The sequence below is a fragment of the Capricornis sumatraensis genome, chromosome 3, assembly GCF_032405125.1.
Source record: "Capricornis sumatraensis isolate serow.1 chromosome 3, serow.2, whole genome shotgun sequence".
Classification (NCBI taxonomy): Eukaryota; Metazoa; Chordata; class Mammalia; order Artiodactyla; family Bovidae; genus Capricornis; species Capricornis sumatraensis.
Window position 1 is genome coordinate 171,060,528 of NC_091071.1, and position 9,211 is coordinate 171,069,738.

Here is a 9,211-nt window from a genome sequence, read left to right on the forward strand (position 1 = left end):
AAAAGTAAAGAGCAAACATTTCCTACTATCCAAGAAGTTATAGTGTAGTGTCTAGTATCAACACAAAGAGCATGCATGCATGCTTAGTCACTTCAGTTGTGTCCAACTCTCTGCGACCCTATGAACAATGACCTGCCAGGATCCTCTGTCCATGAGATTCTCCAGGCAAGAATGCTGGAGTGGGTTGCCATTTCCTTCTCCAAACTCCTTTCCTAACACTACCTGAAAGATCTAGAAGGAACACATCTGAATCAGGGCTGTAGATAAAAAGGTGTTACAAGAAAACCCGGAGTCTAGAGAGATTCTCAGCTCTCAGTCTATGCTGTGCTAGAGAAAACAGAAGCAGAAGATACCACCTGCTTAACAGTTTAGTGTCAGCCAAGGTGGGTGCGGGGTCACCCACCTTCATCTACCACTCAGCATCAGCTCCCAAACACAAGGAGAATCTCTCCTTTAAAGTACCTTGCTAAGTTCCTCTTGTGTAGACTCATATCTCCATAAAAGGAAGAGTTGAAAGAGGTCTTAGTAATAATAGTAACTTATCACCATTAAGTATATATATGTATATCTATAGCTATTGAGCACTTCCTCCATGGCAGGTGGTGTTGTGTGATGCAATAAATAACACAAACAAAAATCCCACCTTTGTGGGGCTTATATTCTGATAGGTAATAACAGCTATTATTTATCGAGGCACTTTTCTTATCTCATTCAAGCCTGTCAATAACTCTAAGTAATAAGTATTAATATTGCCACCTTACAGGAGAGGAAACAAGCCTAATGAATCAATTTAGCTTGGGTAATGTAACTCAGCTAATACTTGGCAGAGGCAGATTTGAACCCATACATTTGATTCCAAAGGTCACATTCGTTCCACAGTCCCAGTATATTGTTATCATGACTGGTACTGTCCCCATTTTACCAATGAGAAACAAGCTATGTGCAAACAAAAAGGCTGTAAGGAAAGACTGTATATTCAATATAATTAGTAAATAGAATCCAAGCTTGTGATTCTTCTTCCCTGGACCAGAGCTGTAGTCTGTCGTTTATTGATTACCCTCCCCCAAACTCATTGACCGTCTAAATCAAAGAGCTGAACAGAGCCAAAACAGCTCCTCTTTTGGGCAATCGTCCACATCCGCATGTCTAAAGTGTTTTGAGAACCCTGTGGTGGGGTCCGGGGTGGCTGGGGTTAAAACCTTGATGCTAATATGAGTAATGGTGTGCATTTGAGAAAAGTATTTTCCACAATGTGTCCCTCAGGATACTAGTTCCATAGAATGATTAATACACCTTACCATATTTTAAAGGTCTTTATAGTGAAATCATCTGGAAAATGATATGTTAACTAGGCTTCCTGTATAGGACTTTGTATAGCTTTTAGTCGGAGAAGGCAACGGCACCCCACTCCAGTCCTCTTCCCTGGAGAATCCCATGGACGGAGGAGCCTGGTAGGCTGCAGTCCATGGGGTCGCTAAGAGTCGGACACAACTGAGCGACTTCATTTTGACTTTTCACTTTCATGCATTGGAAAAGGAAATGACAACCCACTCCAGTGTTCTTGCCTGGAGAATCCCAGGGACGGGGGAGTCGTCTATGGTGTCGCACAGAGTCGGACACGACTGAAACGACTTAGCAGCAGCGGCAGCAGCAGCATAGCTTTTAGTACGGTAATATGCTCTGTGATTCATGAGGAAGAGAATATGATGTGTGCAATGTTTCTGCTCATTCGCTAAGTCATTTAACATATATTTATTGAACATGTATAATGTGTCAGGAAGCATTGTTGGAAGCACTGGAAATACATCAGTGAACAAAACAGATGGAGCTCCTGCCCTCCTAGAGCTTACGTTCTGGAGGAGAGGGACAGACAAAAAACAAATAATTAAGTAAAATTTAAATGGCAACCTACTCCATTATTCTTGCCTGGGAAATCCTGTGGACAGGGGAGCCTGGTGGGCTAGAGTCCATGGGGTCGCAAAGAGTCAGATTTCACATAGTATATATAGTTCCAGCCTGTTAATTTGTTCTGTGACCTCAAGAAAGGCCCCCAGCTTTACCCTTTAAGGATAAAATGAGGGAGTTGGATTAGCTGTTAGATAAGCATTTCTCCCATTTCTGACTGTCTAAAGCAATATGATGTGTGTATGTGTTTGTGCGTGTGTGTGTGTGTGAGAGAGAGAGAGACCCCATTCCTAATTGCTCTGAGAAACAATCTGTTCTCACCCCATGCTGTCATCTTCATCCCTCCCCAAGGACCAGGGCTTCCTACATCAAGCGGGATTGTGCACCTCTCACCTCTTAGGCCTGTTGAATTGGCAGAGGGAGGGTGAGCCAAGGGAGTCCCCTTCCTTCTTTCAGTTCTGCTCCCCATGTGGGCCTTGCTTCACAGAGCAAGACGCCAGGCACTTGCTTTCACCAATAATGGCTTCATTACATTGAAAGGAGACTAGAGTGACCTCAGTGAAATAGACTTCCTGACCCCAGCTGACCTCTGACCCTCACCCTGACAGCCTCTAAATCTTTTCCTTCTGACACATCCCCCACAAGGTACAAGCCAGAGGAGGAAATGATGAGCTTGCTGGAGCCCACTGTCCAGCGATGGTCACTCCGCAGGTGTTCTCTTGCAGTGGAACTTGCCAAGCCCAGCTGTAATTTCCCCCATGACTGCTGATCTTTTCAATGTTCCTACTGTGACTCTAGCCTGTCAGGCACAATTCACCCAGCTGTGGTTCCCCTAGTGTCCATTTGTATGTGTCCAGTGATAGTCATATACCATGTACCAAGGCAGGGGATCTAACCAAATGCTGCATTACCCCAAAACTGCTTTAGCCTAGTCCTTAACTCACTCTTCTCTGATGCTGCAGTTGCTGTTTGAGAGCTGACTTTGTACCAAGCCTGCGCTGAGTGCTTTCTGTGGATTGCCTCTTTCTGTCCTCAACCATCCTAATATGATCCCCGTTTTACTGGAGAGAGAACTGAGGCTCAGTTTAGCTAAGCGACTTGCAAATCACAAAGAGTGGATCCCAGATCTAGCTTACTCTGATATTTTTCTTCTTCTGTATTTTTTTCTTTTTAGCAGTTAAAGTAATTAATGCATGTGGCTAAAAAAATCAATTAGTATTGAAAGAATTATAATGAAAAACAACAGTACCCTGAATACCCCACCCCCTCCACTCCCACGAGTCATTTCTTCTGGAGGATATTTCCACGTCTCTAAATAATATGTGTGTACCTCCATTCCTTGATTTATCAATTTTAGATATTATCTATTGATTTCATGTTACGGTGGATGAGGACTTAACCTTGCGTACAAGGTCTACTTCTCCTTTCCTTTTCCTCCCAGAACAGTTAAATCACCATTTCCAACTAAATTGATAGACAGTGTTTACACTGTCATAATTATGGAAATGTTCACTGTGTTGCCAAGTGGTATACTAGGACAACAATTCTTTTGTTAGACTGTGCTGCTTTTGTTTTGTTGTTAATTCACCCTGGACTCTAACCTCCTCATCACAAGATTAGTCATTGAAATATCTTCAACCATTTTCAAGGGCTCCATCATATTATCTTTTCCACTAAGCCCTTTCTTGAGGACTTCCCTCCTGGTTGCCCTCTGGACTTGTTTCACAGCAGTCAGCCCATCACCTTCACAACCTCTCACTATTGTGGACAGAGCCACGCTTTCCTGGATTCCATGCCAATCTTTTTCTTGGTTCACACTTGGATAGCATCCTCAAGTAACTGCCCAAGAAAGGTTGCTCAGGAGGGGAATATGCTAGGCCTTCCAAGTCTGAGCCTACTGCTTTTTAACCTTACTTTTTTGATGGTTTCAAAGCCATACTCTTTACCACTCTGCTCTGTTGCAAAATGAAGAAAGACACTTCACTTGCTCTGAGGATGTTGAGGTTGGAGATGTCTTTTCTAGATTCTGAGGTTGTGAACCTAGTTTTATCAATGGTAAAAAAAAGAAAAATTTGATAGTTAACACCATTTCAAGGTTCTCCATGTGCCAGGCACTGTGCTAAGTGCTTTACATAAATTAAAATCACATTTAATTGTCACTCCAAATGCATGAGATAGGCAGGGTTATTGTTCCCTTCTTATAGATGAAGCTGAGCATAGGGGACTTAAGTACCTTGGTGAAGGTCACAAAGTAAGTGATAAGAGTCAGGATTCAAACACTGGTCGGTTGATTCTGGAATTCGGATTCGGATTCAATAATCTACACTTTTGACTTCCCTGGTGGTCCAGTGGTTGAGAATTTGCCTGCCAACACAGGGAATCCTTGGTCTGGGAAGATTCCACGTGCCGCAGAGCAGCCAAGCCTGTTGGCCACAGCTACTGAGCTCAAGAGCCTGCAAGCCTCAGCTACTGAAGCCCATGCACCCTTAAGTCCACGCACTGCAACTAGAGAAAGCCTGTGCACAGCAACGAAGACCTCGAGCAGCCAAAAATAAATAAATGAATAAATAAACTTTAAAAATATCCACACTTCACTTCTTCTATTGTAATAGAAGAGGCTTACAAATTACTATCTTCTGACTTTATCTTCCCCCCAACCTAATTTGGTAAATGTGGAAACAAGACCTAAAATCCAAGTGACTTGTTCAAGTTCCTTAGCTAGTTAATAATAAGAACTAGAAACTCAGGTTTCCTAGTATTTCCTTTTTCAATCAGGGAGTGGGGCTTCACACTCAGGATTGGTTTCTGTACCTCGTTTTCCCTGTTTAGGGGAGAAAGTTAGTGGAAAGGACATGTAAAAGATCTGTATCCCATCAGATTGTGACTGAGACATATAATCAAGGCAGATATGACGCACTGTGGAAACAATGGAAGCTGACTCATTTTATATGATGTGGAAGCCTTCCCAGGGGAGGTGGCATTGCATTGAACCCTGCATAGGAGTTTGAAAGCCAGGGGAGGGCAGGATATCACAGAGGAAAGGAGCAGCAGAAATGGAAGCAAGCAAGCTTGAAAGTGAACAGCCACAAAGTTTGGTTCCCACGTGGGCAAGTACTCCCTGTCTGTGTGAAGACATCCAGGGAGACCTTCAGTACTCCAGTACTCCTTCAGTACTCATCCAGTACTCCCTTCAGTCAATCTTCCATCACACATTCATTCCACATGTTGTCAATAATAGAGATAGAGGGGCTTCTCTGGTGGTTCAGTGGTTAAGACTCTGCAGTCCCAGTGCAGAGGGCACAGGTTCAATCCCCGGTCAGGGAACTACAATCCCACATGCCACGAGGTGTGGCTAAAAAAAGAAAAAAGAGAGTTAGGAGGGTAGGGTAAAAAGTTCTGGTTCTAGTCCTAGCTCTATCCCTAACTCACTGTGAGACCTGGAGTAAATCTCTTCTTTTCTGAGCCTTGGTTTCACCATCTATCAATTGGGAGAGCGAATTTACGATTTCCAAGGCCTCTTCCCACTTTCATTTGTGATGATTACAGAGCAAGAATAGTACAAAGGTGTCGAGGTGTCCTTGACTTCCGTCCATTAGAGGAAGGGGAGAAATAACATCTGTTAACTTCTACTTTGGGCTGAGTATCACCCCCTCCTACCACCCTTTGAGGGAGCTGCTATCTTCTCATTCAACAGAAGAGAAAAATGAAGTTCAGACGGTTTGAATCACTTCCTCAAATTCTCCCAGCAAGTAACAACAGAGAAAGAGCTAAAATGTTTGAGTGTTCACCACATTCCAGACACTGTCACTACCCTACATTAACTCGTGTAATCCCCCAACAACCTCCATTTAAAAATATTTTTAAATTGAAGTATAGTTGATTTACCATGTTGCGCTAATTTCTGCTGTACAGTAAAGTGATTCAGTTATACATATATACATGTATATGCTTTTTCATATTCTCTTCCACTATAGTTTGTTGCAGGATATAGAATATAGTTCCCTGTGCTACACAGTAGGATGTTGTTTGTCCCTCCTACAGATAATAGCTTGCACCTTCTAATCCCAGACTCCCAGTCCTTCTCTTCTCTACACCCCCTCCCCCTTGGCAACAGCAAGCCTGCCCTCTATGTCTGTGAGTCAGTTTCTGTTTCCTAGATGTATTCATTTGTGTCGTATTTTAGATTCCACATATGAGTGACATCATGCGGTATTTGTCTTTCTCTTTCTGACTATCTTCATTTTCGAATGGGGTAACAGCAAGTGTCTAATGTCATAGTCTATGCTCCTAATTACTAGACCACACGTCATCTCAGAAATGACAGCTGAGACAGCATCAAACACCATATAATCCGCTCGGATGAGAGGGGATCACCTCTCCGTCTCCTCACCACCAGGCTCCTGTGATTTGGCCATGATGGGAGAAGGGCAGAGAGGGACAGATGCGGGCAAGCCGTCCCTCTCTCCGATGGCCTCTCCTGAATGCAAACTGCACTTTGAGTTTTTGCCAAGAGATGCCCCCACGGCTGTCCTACTGAAGGATGAGGTATGGGGCCAAGAGAAGGGGGATCTAGGATCCTTGGGGCCTGACTCTCAGAGCCAAAAGTGACCTTGCAGAGCAGCTGATTCCCTGCCAGACCCCAAGGTTGATATCAACTATTTTCTTGACTCAGTTTACAAACCTCCAGTCACAAAGAGCTTATTATTTTTGGAAGCCTTCCCCATCCCCTGATAAGACTTTCAGAAGGTTCTTTCTTCCATTGTATTGAAGCGGATGTCGATACCCTTTACCCACTGGGGGCTTTAGATCAAGTTCCCTCCCTCTTGGGCAAAGACTCTGAGGTCAAGTTTTCTGTTCAAACCCCAGTCCCACCCTTTCCCAGCTGCATTGCTGTTGAGTTGCTAAGGCGGATCTGACTTTTTGCGACCCCATGTACTGTAGTCCACCAGGTTCTTCTGTCCATGGGATTTGCCAGGCAAGTATACCGGAGCGGGTTGCTATTTCCTTCTCCAGGGGATCTTCCCAACCCAGGGATCGAACCAGCATCTCCTGCATTGCAGACAGATTCTTTACCTGCTGAGCCATCAGGGAAGTCCACCCACGTAAGTAACCTTGGACAAATTGAAGCTCAATGCCTCAATTTTGGTTAATTTCCCACTGTTCCTGCGCAAGTTAGCCTAAAGCCAGATTTTTCTAGTTTGATCCTCAATGATCCACAGCTTCTTTCCATTGCATCACTTTGTACAGTGCTTTTCCAGCCACAAAGTGTTTTCCCATACATCACATCATCTCACCAGACCCTGGGAAACAGGGTCGCTGGGACGGAGGGAGGCATGAGCGGCATGTGGTTATCTCAGTTTAGCAGGTGAGGCAGATCTCTGACCCTAATACCAGACTTACCTCCAAACTTGTGCTCCTCACACCTCTCACAATCAGCATTCCAGGCCTCTGTGTGCCTTGCTCACCTTCTGCCTGCAGCGTCATCTTTCCTACCTCACTTTGCTGGTCCGTATTCATTCTTTAGGTTCCAAAGGTGTCTGTCACACATTCTCCAGGAATCTCCTTGCTTCCGCCTGCTCACTTAGCCAACACCCTTCGCACATGTGCTTACCGTAACAAACTGTTTGCCTCCACTTTATTATATTGCTTATTTATCTTCCTCTCACACTGGCTGTGGGTGCAAAGTCTTCAGTTGTGTCCGACTCTTTGTGACCCCATGGACCATAGCCCGCCAGGCTCCTCTGTCCATGGGATTCTCCAGGCAAGCATACTGGAGAGGGTTGCCATTTCCTCCTCCAGGGGATCTTCCCAAAACTGTGTCTCTTGTCTCCTGCATTGGCAGGCAGGTTTTTTACCACTACCGCCATCTGGGAAGCCCTGGCTACTAGAACGTAAACCCTATGAGGCTGGGACTATGTCTGTCTTGTTCATTGTGCGCCCAGCCTATAGCACAAAGCTTGGAATAGAGTGATCGCTTATTAAAAGTTTGTTGAACAAGTAAATGAATGACCTGTATTCATTTGAATGAATTCATTCATTTGACATTCATTTAAATGAGTGTCTAGTATTCCAATATTCCTACAGCATGGCAGGCCCCCCTGTCCCTCACTATCTCTTGGAGTTTGCCCAGCTTCACATCCACTGAATCAGTGATGCTATCCAACCATGTCATCCTCTGCTGCCCTCTTCTTCTGCCTTCAGTCTTTCCCAGCATCAGGGTCTTTTCCAGTGAGTTAGCTGTTCACAGCAGGTGGCTAAAGTATTGGACCGTCAGTTTCAGCATCAGTCTTTCCAATGAGTATTCAGGGTTGATTTCCTTTAGGATTGACTGATGTGATCTCCTTGCAGTCCAAGGGACTCTCAAGAGTCTTCTCCAACATCACAGTTCGAAAGCATCAATTCCTCAGCACTCAGCCTTCTTTATGGTCCAACTCTCACATCCATACATGATTACTGGAAAAACTATAGCTTTGACTAGATGGACCTTTGTCCATGACTAATAATGGCCTACATTATAATCCAGGCTTTATTTCTAATTCCAAAACTTCTTTTTTATCATCTTCTGAAGCTAACCTAATTCCTACCCTAGCCCTTACTCTCCCTGTTATTATTTAACTCCTTAGAATCTTACATTGTTTATTGAAGGAATACTGGAGCTCATCTGATTCACTCCCTTGATTTTCTACACCAGAAGACTAAGATCCTTGGAAGTTAAGTGGTTTCCCCAAGGTCACACTGCAAACTGTGGCAGCCCTTCTTGACTACCAGATTGGCACGTTCCCGCTGAGTTCACCGAAGAGTTTGTGGACAGTAAATAACTCCATCCGGGACTTCCTTGGTGGTCCAGTGGCCAAGACTGCATGCTCCCGAGGCAGGGGGCCTGAGTTGGATCCCTGGTCAGGAAACTAGATCCCACATGCTGCAACTAAAAGTCTGCATGCTGCAACTAAAGGTCCCAGATGCTGCAACAAAGATCAAAGACCCTGTGGGCCGGAACTAAGACTCGGCGCAGCCAGATAGTATTTTAAGTAATAAGAAAATAATAGTAGTGCCGGCCAAGTCCCTGCTTTGTGCTCTCTAGCTACTCCAAAATTCAGACACAAGAAGTCTGACATCTCACAGGCAAAAGTGTCAGGCAGGACTGGTTGGAGGAGGTATGAGTTGGGGGGGGGGGGAGGAAGGGGAGGCAGGGAGGGCGGATCACGGAGAGCCAAGGACGCAGACAGAGAAACCAGGGAGTGTGGCACAGCCCCACTGTTGCAGGGTCCCCGGAGGCTCCCGCTGTGGCCGCACCATTCCCTCTGCC